Source organism: Saccopteryx leptura, chromosome 9 (assembly GCF_036850995.1).
Source record: "Saccopteryx leptura isolate mSacLep1 chromosome 9, mSacLep1_pri_phased_curated, whole genome shotgun sequence".
Taxonomy (NCBI): Eukaryota; Metazoa; Chordata; class Mammalia; order Chiroptera; family Emballonuridae; genus Saccopteryx; species Saccopteryx leptura.
The window spans coordinates 49,867,892-49,884,254 of record NC_089511.1 but is presented as its reverse complement, the minus strand read 5'-3'; the positions used below and the strand labels follow the sequence as shown (position 1 = coordinate 49,884,254).

At 47.3% G+C, this 16,363-nt stretch overlaps 1 protein-coding gene across 6 annotated transcripts in view; it reads right to left on the bottom strand.

Moving 5' to 3' along the window:
- The window catches only part of SGMS1 (sphingomyelin synthase 1), a 327,448-nt gene extending 311,335 nt beyond the window's left edge, over nucleotides 1-16,113 (bottom strand). For 5 of the 6 annotated variants that reach the window (XM_066348467.1, XM_066348469.1, XM_066348466.1 and 2 more), the window contains exon 1: nucleotides 15,846-16,113. The gene's annotated coding sequence lies outside the window, so the exon portion shown is untranslated. Of the gene's footprint in view, nucleotides 1-15,234; nucleotides 15,257-15,845 lie in introns of those variants that run through there. The other variant, XM_066348468.1, reaches the window with a different exon arrangement.
- Between the last annotated feature and the right edge of the window lie 250 nt (nucleotides 16,114-16,363).

The window sequence follows — 16,363 nt, the reverse complement described above, 5'->3', positions numbered from 1 at the left end:
ATCTGGCCCTAGGGTTTGATAGAAACACAAGAGAAGGGACTACAGTCCACCTGGTGAAAATCTCAACAATACATGGCCACAAAGTTGGGTATAGATGGACAGTCCCACTGCACTAACTCCAAGTCTCACTCATGAAGCATCTAGTCAAGTGAAAGGTCAAAATGCCCCCGAGTGAGCAGACAGGGAACCAGCACCCCACTCCTCAGACAGAGAGTCTCTGGGTCACCGTCTGCGGCCACTTCCCAAGGTTGCCTAACAACTGCGGAACGCTGCCCTGCACGACCACAGGCACATGCCAACGGCTGGCACTTGACGACACTGTGATACAGTATTTACTATTCCCATTTGACATGAGAAAAAATCAATGTCCCAAAAAGACAGTCGCACCTGTCCCTGCTTGCTCCCTCTCCATCTCAGGTTACCAGGGCAGCCTGGCTCAGGCTGGAGGCCGTGGATTCTCCGCTGCAGGGTGTTTCTTTTCCACCCCCTTCGGGTCCTGTGGCTTTTCCTCGAGCATGCCAGGCCTGGCAGCTCTCCTCTCCTCTCCACTTGCCTGAGCACCTTCACCGGCCACTATGCTGCCTGTCCACACACACTTCCCTCTCCCATCCTTAGCTTTCGCAGGGGAAATAAACTCCTCTTCACTTTGGGCCTCAGGAACATCCGCACCCTGTGCCCTTTTCAGACATCTGCCCAAACTGTCGGTCTGTTTCTCAGGAGGGGAGAGTGTTCTCAGCATCCCATCACCTGCTGATTTTCTCCCCTTCCTGACTTCTCTGGCCTCTGCTACCACTGGGAGGGGGGCATCCCCTTCACTCCTCTCCCCACCTCTGCAGGGGGCAGGATTCTAGAGGTGCGTTCTCCACCACCCAGCCCCCGGGACATTTTCTTCTCTGCTCAACCTTCACTAAACCTGTGACTCCTGAGAGCTCCATTCCTGATTTGAGCATCATCCACCCACCTGGCTTAGCTGTAGAGCTCCAACCCCAGTCTGTAATCATCACATCCCTTATAATTTGTCCTTATATAACATTAGTTATAATATCTTTCATGGATTCACACAGTGTGCCTGAATGAAACTTTTTTTTATTATTTAATGAGGGCAGGGGAGGCAGAGACAGACTTCTGCATGTGCCCCAGCCAGGATCTACCCGGCAAGCCTACTAGGGGGCAAGCCCACTAGGGGGTGATGCTTTGCCCATCTGGGGCATTGCTCTATTACTCAGCAACCGACTCTTCCTACCGCCTGAGGTGGAGACCATGCAGCCAACCTCGCCACCCACAGCCAACTCACTCCAATTAAGCCATGGCTGCAGGAAGGGAAGAGAGAGAAAGAAACAAGAGGGGTAAGGGGGGAGAAGCAGATGGGCACCTCTCCTGTGTGCCCTGACCGGGAACTGAACCTGGGACATCCACACGCCAGACTGAGGCTCTACCATTGAGACAACCAGCCAGGGCCCGAATGATATTTTTAAAGGACTTAATATCCCACATTTACACCATTAACAGAGCTAGCCTACCAGGAGTAGCATCAATCACCATGTGGAAAACACAAACAGTGAAGAATCAACCACTTGTGCCATTTCTATACAGTGCTTTGGACACGCAACTAAATAGAACTAGGGAAGGAAGTTCTGAAATAAGATTATTTTTTATTAACAGGATAGTAAATGACTGATGATGTCGAGTTCATGAGATGCTCTCATCAGGTGTCCCACAATCACAGAACTCATGGAATCTGGGGACTAGATGGCTAAGGGTCAGGCAATCCAAACTCCATTTACAGATAAAAAAAAAAAACAGTCTCCAGTTTGCCAAGGTCATAGCTTGGCACGAAGGCCTTAGCTTGCATGTTGTCTATAAGGCTATTAAGGAAGGAAAGGGGAGAAGGGAAAAAGAAGGAAGAAAAAAAGAGAGGACAAAGAAAATGAGAAAAGCAAACCACTGAAAACAAAATTGAAAGTGGAATTTAGCACTTTGCCAGAAATTGAGGGACAATAAAATAAAACCTTGTTTTTAATAAAATCTTTCTTTCAAAAGCCGATTTACCTTAAAGATAACGTTATTAAGGTTGGTCTCAATTGTCCAGCTGGGGGCATTTCCTTGGCGGGTAGTTAGAAACTACTCTCTAAAAAGAACAGTGGTCTTCCATGATCTCTTCTGCAGGCACAGCCTCCCAAACACTGCGGGGACCACTGAAATGTTGTAGTAAAGGTCTGAGGTGTAAGGGAGCCTCGAAAGAAGGAAGAAAGAAAGTTATTAATCACCAGGGGTTTTTTTGTTTGTTTGTTTGTTTTATTTATTCATTTTTGAGAGGAGAGGGAGAGACAGAGAGAGAGAGAGAGAGAGAGGAGAGACAGAGAGAGAGAAGGGGGAGGAGCTGGAAGCATCAACTCCCATATGTGCCTTGACCAGGCAAGCCCAGGGTTTCGAACCGGCAACCTCACCATTTCCAGGTCGACGCTTTATCCACTGCGCCACCACAGGTCAAACTAATCACCAGGTTTTACATTCCTATGTATGAAGCAGCTAAAATGTAGCCACGTGTTTTAAAGACAAAGAAAGTATACTCTGATGTTCTCCCTACGACTTCCTAAGTGGTTTTGAAATGCAGTTCCAGTTCCCAGTTTCCCTCTGCTGGCTGACCACTCACAGAACGCAGCTTCCTAGCTAGATTCCTCTCTGTTGTGGGAGCAATATCGCTAAAAATGGAAACCCCAAAAACAAAAGAAAAAAAATATATCACTTCCAGTTCCAGCTATAATATAATAACCTACGGTATCATTTACCCTCCCACATGCTGTTTGTTACTTTGGGAACCTGGAGCGGGCAGCCTGCTTCTCCACCCAGCCCACACCCCTGCCCCTAGGAAGCTTGGGGAATAGCTGCCACGCTGCACTTGCTACGTGGTGATGGCATTGATCTATGGTCTGTCTCTCCAACTAGGCCCTCAAAGAGATCATCTCTGTATCTCACGGCTTAACAGGAGGTCTAGCCCAGAGCAGACCCTTAGCACATGTCTATGCTCTTGTAAACCCCAGGCTATATAAAAAGACCAGACTTGAGAGCATCTTGCATATGTGAACAGGCCTCTCTGGCCTCCCCAGTCCTTCCTTAGCCCCCCGTCATCCCCTCTGCTCCGCACATCCCCTCACCAAGCAAACAAGCCCTTCCTGGCTGCCGGGGTCACAGGAGACACCCAAGTTTCCTCCCAAATACAATTTACCTGTATGTTCTCCTCTGAGTCACCTAAGTCCTGATTTCCTACAAAGTCTTTCAATTCTAAAATTTTCTCATTGGACAGTTTTACGTGTAACATTGTTCAAAAGAGGAAAATGCAGCCTCAATTGCAAAACAGAAAACTTGTGTTCTGGTAACTTCCTGTGTATAGGCACTGTGCTAAGCTTGGGCATGCGTGACCTCACAGCAGCTAGAGGTGGGTACACAGGTCTCTTTTCTGTTTTTTTAAGTACTTCCTACGATTGCCTACTACAATGAACTCGGTTGAATAAGATCATCTTCTGCCTCTCCACTGTCAGGTTCCGTATCTCCAGACACTTTTAATTTCTCTGTGCTTAAATTTTCCCGAAGACATAAATGATGAAAATGAAGCTTTTATTATGCCTATGGTGGGGGTTGGGGGAGCTTAATAAAGAAAATAAAACAAATCAGGGCCTCTTCCTAGGATGGAATAACATTAGACAGCACTCAATGTTCCTAAGAAGTTTTGACCTGCACTGCCAAAGTTCCTCTCCATCCCGATCATCCTCCATCCTAGCCATGCTAAAAACACAGAGATGTAAAGCAGCTTTCTCCTGTGCACTGGCTCAGACACTCTTCTGCTGTTCTAGAGAAACAGGACCACATGAATACAATGTTTATTTCATGAGTGTAACGCTGGTGGCCATGGCCAGGCAGGCCCACATTGGATTCGGGCAGATGGTAGAGGAACCGCAGAGCCAGGAAGCACTGGGCCACTCCTGTTTAATAGTCTCACAACGGCAGAAGAGCAAACTGGGTTTAACCTCTTCCTCAGGCAAATGAACAGCAAAAATGGCCCCTCACAGTGGTAGCAGGCAGTCCACAATCCGCCGTCCGCAATTCACCCTGCGTGCAAGCACCCATAGCCTTACATCCACTATCCGCGCGTGACAGTGCCAGGTGCTCATGCACTCATCAGGCAAAGTGCTTGCAGCCGATAAACCAGCGAGCAAGCCTAACACAGCTGCTTCCCCACAATGAGGTAGAAAGATTTCACATTTCCGAATCTGAAATCAGCTCACCTGACTATACCCAGCTCCTCACTAACATGGTTCTCAGACAGCACCTGGGAACACGTCAAAGGAGTAAACTGGTCTAAGGCCATACCACCCTGAACACGCCCTAGCTCGTCTGATTTCAGAAGCTAACCAGGGTGGGGCCTGGTTAGTACTTGGATGGGAGGAGTAAACTACCAGGCCCCACCCCAAGCTACTGGCTTCAGAAACTCTGGTAGGGTTGTGCCCAGCAGATGGTGTCTTTAACAAGCCTCAAGGTGATTGTGATACCTGCTGAAATTTGAGAACCATCAGCTAAGCTGATAAACCTCCAGTCATGGGAATGCCCTGCTGGGCTACCCTGTTTCACAGCTCTTTATGGAAGTTACGTCTCCCCACCAACAGCACCTACTCTGGTCATTTCTGCCAACTGGCAAAGGCCCCAAACATTAAATTCTATCAGGGTACTCCTACTTTGTTGAGCAAATTATTTGTGCCCCACTCTCCTCAGTTCTAAAAGGCAGGTAATAATATCCAGCTCAAAGGACAGTCGCAAGGGTTGAGGGCTTAGGTCTGGCAGGTTGTTAGCCCTCAATGAATGTGAATCCCTACGGTTACGCTTTGTCTACTCACACACAGGAGTCCAGCAAAATAAAACTTGCTTCCTGCAGGCTAACCACATTCTATTCTATCTTTCCAGAGCCTCAACTGAGGCCATCCAGGACCGACAGAGACAGCATGTGGCCTACTGTTAACAAGCATTTAGTCGTGTAGTCTACAACCCAAGCACTCACCACGTGCCCAGCAATGTGCAGAGAAAGCCAACTTTACAGGACTGTGCCTCCAACAGATCTTTCTGGACAAAAGCCACTCAACTCTGGGGCATAAGACCTCACATACATACCCAGTAAGATACAAAAGAAACACAATGAGTATTAACAAAAGTAGTCATAAAAACAGCTAACAAAAAAAAAAAACAAAAAAAAACAAACAGCTAACATTTCCTGACCTGGGGTGGCACAGTGAATAAAGCACTGACCTGGAACGCTGAAGTTTCCAGTTCAAAACCCCGGGCTTGCCAGGTCAAGGCACACATAAGAAGCAAATACTATGAGCTGATGCTTCCCGTTCCTCCTCCATTTCTCTCTCTTCTTTCTAAAATCAATGATTTTTTTAACCTTTAAAAAAAATCAACACTATCATCTATAATCACTGATATTGTGATTACCTTGTGCCAGGAACCAAGTGCCTCACGAATGTTAATTGCTGCAGTTCTCACAACCCTGTGAGGTACCTGCTATTACAGCACCCTCCCTCGAGGCTTAGGGAACTGAGGTACAAAGTTGACCTAACTTGCCTAAGGTCCCACAGCTCCTATACAATAATGCCAAGATTTGAACTGTACTCTAGCTCCAGAGTCAGTGCTCTTAACTACTGTATTACATGACAGAAAGGTAGCTACTAGTCATCTAGGCATCTATAAGCCGCTTGTTATCACTGATTCCAAAGCAATGACATTTAAGACTTAAATTTAGGGACAAAATCCACTGTCCCAAGGTTCAATACTAGGCCCTCGAAGTCCTGGCAGAAATGCTAATTATAATTGGATTCACCAGTCCCTCTTCTCCCCTTAATCTAATTCTACTCAAATCAAGTCAAAATTGTCACAGAGCAGCATTTCTCTCTTTCTCATAACTCCCCTGACATCACATCACTTAACCCCTAATTATATACCATCTGTCACATAGAGTTCTGTTTCTTGTATGTGTCTTTCTTCCCCACTGGACTGTAAAAGTCTTTGGAATTACCCGTACTTTCTGTGAAGCCCCACAAAACTAGGTAGGAGCACAGGTGGCATATGTGGACTTAGAGAGTGTTACACACAGTCAATTGATTGGCTTAATTCACTTTGCTTTTCTGACACTCCTTTCTTATCAATCCCTAAGAAGCAGGAAAAAAGAAAAAAACTTGACACTATTCAAAGCCAGCATTAGGGAAGGTATTACACCAGGGGTCCCCAAACTACAGCCCAGGGGCCACATGCGGCCCCCTGAGGCCATTTATCCGGCCCCCACCGCACTTCCAGAAGGGGCACCTCTTTCACTGGTGGTCGGTGAGAGGAGCACATTGACCATCTCATTAGCCAAAAGCAGGCCCATAGTTCCCATTGAAATACTGGTCAGTTTGTTGATTTAAATTTACTAGTTCTTTATTTTAAATATTGTATTTGTTCCCGTTTTGTTTTTTTACTTTAAAATATGTGCAGTGTGCATAGGGATTTGTTCATAGTTTTTTTTATAGTCTGGCCCTCCAATGGTCTGAGGGACAGTGAACTGGCCCCCTGTGTAAAAAGTTTGGGGACCCCTGTATTACACCAACATCCACTGAGTGGCAACTGTTTCAAGCCCTGTAGTCCCCTCAGCAGCCTCCTAGGGGAGGGTGTTGGGATTCAGTTTGCGTGACAAAAGACCTAGGGCTACAAAAGGTGAGTAACACCCAGTGTCACTCCAGACTGGTGAGTAGAAAACCAAGATTAAAACAAGATCCAAAACCCCTACCCTGCCTTCCTCTAAGGTTCAGACTAAGAAGCCAGACTCAAATGCTCCTCAAACCAACATTATTACCTTTTTTAAAAATGTTAACAGGAAATGGAATGATAATCACATTCATTGAAAGAATCCCAGTATTAGAAAAGGGGTCAACTCGCCCCCCGCCCCTTAGATTATACATTCCATGCAATGCCGATCACATTTCTAGGATTTTGTTGAGAACTTGACCACCGTTACAAAATGTATCCAGAAGAACAAAAGTCCACAAATAACCACTTTCTGAAAAAGAAAAGCAAATTAGGAGCTCACCTTTCCATATAAAACACTCTGCAAAGCTATGATAAAAAATAATCTGGCAGCCCTGGCCGGTTGGCTCAGCGGCAGAGCGTCGGCCTGGCGTGCGGGGACCAGGGTTCAATTCCCCGCCAGGGCACATAGGAGAAGCGCCCATTTGCTTCTCCACACCCCCCCCCCTCCTTCCTCTCTGTCTCTCTCTTCCCCTCCCGCAGCCAAGGCTCCATTGGAGCAAGGATGGCCCGGGCACTGGGGATGGCTCCTTGGCCTCTGCCCCAGGCGCTAGAGTGGCTCTGGTCGAGGCAGAGCGACGCCCCGGAGGGGCAGAGCATCGCCCCCTGGTGGGCAGAGCGTGGCCCCTGGTGGGCGTGCCGGGTGGATCCCGGTCGGGCGCATGCGGGAGTCTGTTTGACTGTCTCTCCCCGTTTCCAGCTTCAGAAAAATACAAAAAAAAATAATAATAATAATAAAATAATAATCTGGCAGATAGACAGATAGGAACAGAATAGAGAACTCAGAAGCAGACACCTCATGAAGAATCTCAAAATCAGTAGGTTGAATTTAATGTGAACAGTGTTTCAATCTGAAGTGAAGGAGAAGTTCTGGAATAGACAGAAGTGATGGTTGCACAACAATGTGAATGTGCTTAATGCCACTGAACTGTACACTTAAAAATTGTTAAATGGTAAATATGTTATGTCTACTTTGCCACAATTTTTTAAAAGGATTTTTAAAATCTTACGTTGAGTGAGGGGAATCAAACACACAACAAGTACCATACTGGATGGTTCCATTTATATAAAATTCTAGAAAATGCAAATGGATCTATAGTGGCAGAAAATAGACCATTGGTTACCAGAGTCTGGGGACAAAGAGAAGGATGGAAGGCAAAGCGACCCACGGGCAGTTTGGGGGCAATAAAAATGCTTTGTATTTGGTTCTGGTGGTTTCATGGGTATGTACATTTGTCAAAATTCATCAAATTGCACATGGATGTACCATATGCAAAGTGAAGAGATAGATCTGGTGAGTGCATGTGGGAACCTGATGTATGATAAAAGATGTTCCACACACACACAAATATTAGGAAAAGAATACGCTGTATAATAAATGATTTGGGCGAAACTGGCTCACAAAATGGAAAGGAAAAAAAATAAAGCTAGATTCCATTTTTTATCTTTAACATTTATTTTATTGATTTTAGAGAGAAAGGAAGGGAGAAAGAGAGAAACGGCGAGACAGGAACATTGATCTGTTCCTCTAGTTGCCCTGACTGGGGATTAAACCAGCAACCTCTGCACTTCAAGAGGGTGCTCTAACCAACTGAGTTATCCGGCCAGGGCCAGGTTCCTTCTTTATGCCATTGATGAAGATAAACCTCAAGAGTTGAAAGCCCTCATTGTAAAAGGTAATAGAAAGCTGACAGATCAAAATATAGAGTATCTTTGTAATCCTGGAGTAAGGAAGAACATCTTATGACTCCTGAAGTGCAATATAAGGCAAAAAAATTAATGGATTTGGGCTATATCAAAACTAAAAATTTCTGACAATTACCATTGACAAAGTTAAGGAACATCTGCAAATTAAATGATTATAAAAACAGACTAAAGCTGGTCAAAGGTACTGAAATAGCTAACAAATATACTGAAAGAAGCTCAGCCTGACCAGGTGGTGGCACAGTGGATAGAACGTCAGCCTGGGACACTGAGGACGCAGGATCAAAACCCCAAAGTTGCCAGCTTGAACACGGGCTCACCAGCTTGAGCATGGGGGTTGCTGGCTTGAGTGTGGGATCATAGACTTGACCCCATGGTCGCTGGCTTAAGCCCAAGGTTGCTGGCTGGAGCTCAAGGTTGCTGGCTTGAACAAGGGGTCACTGGCTCTGCTGGAGCCCCCCCACACACACACACACATATGAAAAAGCAATCAATGAACAACTAAAATGCCTCAACTATGAGTTGATGCTTCTCAACTCTCTCTCTTCCTGTCAGTCCCTGTCTATCCGTTCTCCTAAAGAAAAAGAAAAAAAAAGATGCTCAAATTCACTAATAAAGTCACATTAAAACAAGATGCCACCTTAAAGCCATCAAATATTGGTAAAATTAGAAAGACAATGAATATGCACCACTAGCAAGGATGAGGGAAATCAGAAGCCCTCATGCACTGATGTAGAAGTGTCAACCAAATCAGCAACACTGGAGAATAATTTGGTAGTGTTTGGTAAAAACAGGTGTGCTTGCACTCCTGGGTTGCACCCTTAGGGTCAAGGTTCTCAAACTTTCCCATGCGTTAGAATCTCCAGGGTGGGCATGTTAAAATACAAATTGATGGAGTGTGCCTCCAGGTTTTCTGATTCAAAATATCTAGGTTGGGGCCTGGGAATCTGCATTTCTATAAGTTCCCAGGTGATGCTGCTGCTGCTGGGTGTGGATCACTATGAGAACCACTACTCTAGAGATATTCTCACAAGCTCATTAAGAGACTGCAACAGGCCTGTCCAGGCAGTGGCGCAGTGGATAGAGCATCAGACTGGGATGCAGAGGACCCAGGTTCAAGACCCCGAGGTCACCAGCTTGAACGCGGGCTCATCTGGTTTGAGCAAAAGCTCACCCAGGTCACTGGCTCGAGCAAGGGGTTACTCAGTCTGCTGTAGCCCGATGGTCAAGGCACATATGAGAAAGCAATCAATGAACAACTAAGGTGCTGCAACGAAAAACTAATGATTGATGCTTCTCATCTCTCTCCGTTCGTGGCTGTCTGTCCCTGTCTATCCCTCTCTCTGACTCTCTCTCTCTGTCTCTGTAAAAAAAAAAAAAAAAGAGAGAGAGAGAGAGACTGCAAAAGGATATTCATCACAGCTTTGCTCCCACTAGCAGGAGTGGGGACGAGCTAAATGTCCATCACTAGAGAAATGGGTAAGTTTTAAGTGGGTACACAGCAGGCCAGCCATACAAAGCAGCAGTACTAGATAAACCTACACTAACATAGATCTCACAAATAAAATGTGGACTGAATGAATGTCTTTGGACTTTTATGAATGTCTGAAAATTTCCCTAATAAAAAAGTTTGAATGTTGAATGAAAAATAAAACAAATAAAATCTATAGTCAGTATCACTTATGTAATCACTTATGTAAATTGAAAACACACACAAAATCTTTAACCAAAATACAGATATGCCCAAGAACATATCCAACACATGAGAAGAGGCTCCTCTGGTGGAGAGAGGAATAGGAGTGAGAAAAAAATAAAACAAGAAAGAGGCATTGCACAGGGAGAGAATTTTGTGCCAAAAACTGAGGAATGAGCCTGTCCAGGCAGTGGCGCAATGGATAGAGCATCGGACTGGGATGCAGAGGACCCAGGTCTGAGACCCCGAGGTCGCCACTTGAACATGGGCTCATCTGGTTTGAGCAAGGCTCACCAACTTGGACCCAAGGTCACTGGCTAGAGCAAGGGGTTACTTGGTCTGCTGAAGGCCCACGGTCAAGGCACTTGTGAGAAAGCAATCAATTAACAACTAAGGTGTTGCAATGCACAACGAAAAACTAATGATTGATGCTTCTCATCTCTCCGTTCCTGTCTGTCTGTCCCTGTCTATCCCTCTCTCTGACTCTGTTAAAAAAAAAAAAAAAACACAAAACAAACAAACAAAAAAAAAAACAACTGAGGAATGTTAACCAATTCTCAGCACCAGAAGGTAAAAGATGAAAACCACCAAAGCCAGCACAGAGGAAAGGACACGTTAGGACACAGCAGGAAAGTGGCCATCTGCAAGCCAAGGAGACCGGTTCCAGAAGAAACCAACTCTACCGACACCTTGAGCTTGGGATGCCAGTCTTTCTAGTTATGAGAAAATTCATTTCTGTTGTTTAAACCATCCAGACTGTGGTATTTTGTTACAGAATCCCTAGCATACTATTACACTGGGCCTCTCTGAGCCTCAGTTTCCTCACATCTTAACTAGGGGTGATCATTTCTACTTCACGGATAGATGTGAGAATTGAATGAGATAAAAGGTGAAAATCCCTGGATGAGGGGTGGTGCTATTCACAGGGTGGAGGGCTGGAGAGGGAAATGAATTTTTTTTTTTAGATTTTATTTATTCATTTTTATTGGAGAGAGAGAAGGAGAGAGAGAGAGAAGAGGGGAGGAGCAGGAAGCATGAACTCCCACATATGCCTTGACCAGGCAAGCCCAGGGTTTCGAACTGGCGACCTCAGCATTCCAGGTCGACACTTGATCCACTGCGCCACCACAGGCCGAGGGGAATGAATTTAACTTGGGACTTAATGATTATCAGGTGCCTGTGGGACATCCAGGCAGACATTCTAGTAGGCAAAGGCACATGGAGTGCCGGGTAAGAGTTAAATCAATATTAATCCAATCCCTTTATTCTCCTGGCCCCCTGATAGCCTTCTCTCTCATTTTCATGCATTTCATAATCCAACAAGTCTGGCTTTCTCCACCTAGCCTCTCCGCCTTATAATAGGAGTGTATTTGAAAATGGGGCCTTTAAAAAGATAATTAAGGTCAAATGAGGTCAGACAGGTAGGCCTCATCCAATAGGACTCTTGTCCCTCCCTATAAGAGGAAGAGGTGCCAGGGATTCAGGTGTGCAGAGGAAAGGCCCTGTGAGGACACAGAGAGAAGGTGGCCATCTGCAAGCCAAGGAGAGAGGCCTCAGTGAGGACACAGAGAGAAGGTGGCCATCTGCAAGCCAAGGAGAGAGGCCTCAGGAGAAACAACTCGACTGATCTTGGGATACCAGCCTCTATAATTATGAGAAAATTGATTTATTTTAAGCAAAAAACAAACAAAAACACCAAAGCTATCTCTAAATGCCCACTCTACTGTATTTACATGCAATGGTTACTTAGTTAAAGCCCCAGGGCTTTACAGGTCAAGGGAACATATCAGCTTGCCTGAGAGAGAAAAGGGGATCTTTCTGAAATCATCTTCCTATCCCCACTAGCTCTTCCGCTTTCTTCTCTCTCCCCTCACCCACATCCAACACTGCTTCCCAACTCTCACATCCAAATGGGCTCATCCAAAATATGGCTCTCTGGTGATTAAGTAGCTTATTAAAGTAATTTCACAGCCAAAATTCTTGGAATGTGATAGATGATAAATGATCATTTATATTCCTGACCAAGAGAATCCAAAATCCTTAAGACCAGAAATGCCATAACAGGACTTCCAGAAGAGATTGCTATGACTACAGATACCATCTAAAAAAGGCAAAGAAAAGGCCATTTATAATCTGTCATGTCCCCACCATGATAGACTGGCCACAGCTTTTTCCAAGGGCCATCAGTGTACCATATAAAGTGGTGGGAAAGTTTACGGGACAATCAGAAAAGAATAATCCCCACTTACTGAATTTCTGTAAGAAAATGAAACAGATCCTTCTGGCAATAGCCCATACCAGGGAAGTATGTCTTTAGGGGAAGAAGAAAGAGCTACACTAGAAGAAAGGGCAGAATAGTGAAGGTAAAATACAGAAGAATGAGCTGGTCAAACACCTCCACCTCCCCAAGGACTGGAGATTACCCCCATGCAAACAAACCTGAATTTTTATCCTCAGACGTTGTTTTGTCTTTTCTACAGCAGCATTTTTCATTGGAAAGTAGAGGTTTAGGAATTCTAGGGTTTTCCTGAAATGCTTTGTATAAAATAAAGTCTTGTTAATAATAATTGATCGCCCTGGCAGGTTGGCTCAGTGGTAGAGCGTCGGCCTGGCGTGTAGGAGTCCCAGGTTCGGTTCCTGGCCAGGGCACACAGGAGAAGCGCCCATCTGCTTCTCCACCCCTCCTCCTCCTCTCCTTCCTCTCTTGTCTCTCTCTTCCCCTCCCGCAGCCAAGGCTCCATTGGAGAAAAGTTGGCCCGGGTGCTGAGGATGGCTCTGTGGCCTCTGCCTCAGGCGCTAGAAGGGCTCTGGTTGCAACAGAGCAACGCCCCAGAGGGGCAGAGCATCGCTCCCTGGTGGGCATGCTGGGTGGATCCCTGTCGGGCGCATGCGGGAATCTGTCTGCCTCCCCATTTCCAACTTCAGAAAAATACAAAAATAAATAAATAAATAAATAAATAATTGATAGGCAGCAGGTGTATTTTTTAGTTTAAAAAAAAATGCATGACAGCTATATCTAAGAGTCCTTTAGGTTTTCATGAGATATGTTAGCAAAGCATGCCCATGTTTTTCCAGCTGAGGTGTAGATCTGCCACAATTTGAAAATTAGGGAGAAAAGTAAAACGGTTGAGTTTTTTAGCTAAAAATTGAATGTTTATGGTCAACACAGGCAATTCTGACTTAAGAAAACATACAAGGTTATTTGTGTCAAAACTTACTGACAAACTTCTGTTCTGAAAACATTTTAAAATTACAGCTGAATAAGCATTTGTTGAGTCTCTTCAAGTTAGGCGCTGCGCAAGATACTAGAGTTCTTCCAATGAATAAGACACTTAGGATAACTGTGTTTCTTTAATGTCAGTTTAATCCATCCCTTGAATTTGTTATTTCAATTACTGATTTTGGAGACAGAGAGGAAGAGAGGGACAGAGAGAGAGAAATACGTATTTGTCATTCTACTTACTTATGCATTCATTGGTTCCTTCTTGTATGTGCCCTGACCAGGGATGAAACCCACAACCTTGGCATATTGGGACAACGCTCTAACCAACTGAGCTCCAATGCCAGGGCTTGAATTAACTTTTTAAAATGCTTTCTGATATTTGAAGTAGCGGCTGCCAGCACTGAAGAGTTACAGAAATACATCTTACTATTTTATTTAAAATGTACATTTCTCATCTATTAAGTATATATTTCTAGTATATTAAGCAGAAAAATAAGGAAGAGACCATTTCTCTGCTTTGCATATTGCTATCATTTTCTGCAACTACTTAAACTGCATGGTGGCAGCTGCCACCTCCTGCTATCCAGCATGTCACAGAACTAAAGAGATTCAAAAACATGTTACATAGTCTAACATACCCAGTGATGAAACCCAAAAGAACAGGGCCTCCAGACCTACAGAAAGCAGGTCTGAAAAGTGAACTGCTATAGGTAGAATCTGGCTCGTGGAGGTTCCCCCAAAGTTGGCACCTCCAACAGCAGGCACAAGCTGCTGCCGCTGACTCGCTGGCTTGCTTGGACAAGGCATGGCTCCAGAGCTGGAAGACTGCCACCTGCTGAATCACCAAACAACCCTGGGCTTCCCTTGGAGCACTGACCAGGCAGGGACCCATCCCCCGCCTGGCTTCTCCCGTGGACATCTTACACCCCGACCAATAAAACACCCTTCTGCAAAGGCCAACCCCTTTAAGTCTGGTTGGCCCTAGGCAACTCCCAACCCGTTGCTACGTCGCCAGCCCACTCCTCTCTTTCTGCCCACTCATTCCCTCTTGAATGTTCAACCCCCAAAGCCAGGAAGGGAGTTCACAGCACACCATGACAGGCATTTAACACTTCCATATCTAGGCAGCCAACCGGAAACACCACCAAATCTGAAAGCAAAATAACCTGTCCAAACAGCTTTTAAGGTGCAGGAAGGTAGATGTCAAAGGAGCTAAAAGAGTAGGCAGGCTTCATAACAGAAAATAAACTTCCCTTTCAGAGAGCAGCCTTCACCCTTGGTTTCATAAGTGTGTACAGCGGAAGTCTGTACTGTTTGAAGGTGAAAAGAAACATCTGAGAAGCACCTGCACGGATGCGCTTCACTCCCTCCATACATGTCAACCCTTGTCCCGATTTTTACTCGCGATTCCCAAGAGGGAAACAAGCGTTAAACCAGAACGCGCCAGACTGAATCCGTTAGATGGACCAGGACTCCTAGTCGGCCCACCAGAAGAAGCTGCAAGCCCGAGTCTGGGTTAAGACCGTGGCAGACACAGCCGCTGCTGTCGCCGCTCTGCCCTTGACAAGCCCCTCTGAATCGCGGAGACCTTTTACTCAACGGGGAGAACCGCGTCCCGGAGAGACTGTCTAGTCCCTGGCTGCCCTGGGCTCCTCAAGGCCTCACCCCTAAACACCCTTATCCATCGGGGGCAGCCCAGCGGGATCTTAGAGCCTCCTCCTGCCTAAAGGCTGTTTAGCGTCCTGTGGAGGAAAGCTTGCTCCTCGGGGGAATAGGGTCCCACCTGCTATGTAGCCGCGGGGGGCGGGGGTGAGAAGAGAGGGAGGATCCCGAAACGCTGGGCGCTTGGGCCGCTGCGATCTGGCCCGGAGGGACCAACTGTCACACCGCCGCCCGGAGCGTGGGGGTGGGGCCGCGATTTGGGGTTGGTCCCTGCGGGTCTCCAGACCCTGGCCCATCCACTTCCCGAGGGCAACCAGTCCCCCAATTCTTTGGCCCCGCCACCGTCCGCTCGCCCCTATCAGACAGCGGGCAGTCTTCCAGTCTGCACGCAGCACCTCTGAAAAAGGTGCCCACTGACGCCCCTCCTTCTTCCCCGCCACAACTTGGTCCGGGGGCCCCTGCAGGCTGCCCGCCCCCTCCAATTTCTTGAGGCTGGCCGCCGGGCGGTGGGAAAACCCGACCGCCCCCTGCGCCCACCCACTGGGGCGGCCGCGCGGGGGGAGCGCCGGCCAGGTACGCGCGCGGCACGGCGCGGGCTGTGCTCACGCCCCCTCGTCCTCCAGCTAGCCGCACTCCGCTCCCGGGAGCCTGGCCAGGCCCGTGTGACGGGTGTCCGATCGGCCCCTGGAGATCGGCTTTCTTCCGCCCCCCCTCCCCTGCTCCAGGACTCACTTGCACCGAGTCGCAGCCGCCGCCGGAATTCCGCTCGCCGAGCCCCCCACCGCGGGATGAAATCCGGGGCAGGGCAGCGTCGGAGATCTGCACCCGGACCGCGCTCCCGCCGGGCGCCAGAGGCAAGCAGCTTTCCCTGGCCGTTCCCGCTCTCGTCTGTGCCCCTGCCGCCGCCGCTGCCCCGGCCGCTGCCTCCCTGGTGCGAACGCTTCCGACTTGCCACCGTGAGCCTCCCGGGCTGCCGAGCATGCCCAGTCCGCTGCCCAAGCCGGCCCGGCTTCCCGCGCGACACAGATCCGCTCCTCCGGGTGTTCGCGGCGGCCGGGGGACAGGGTGGGGAGGGGGGCGGGGCGGTGTCCGCAGGGGGCTCTTCCCCGGACCCAGGGGCACCCGGGCCGGATTGCGCACCAAGGGGTTGCTGGGGTTTGTCTCCTTTGCTTTTTGAGTAATGGAAGCTCGAGAGGCAAACGTTTTCCCCAACGACGAGAAAGGCCAGCTTGCACAATTTTAGGGTGCCG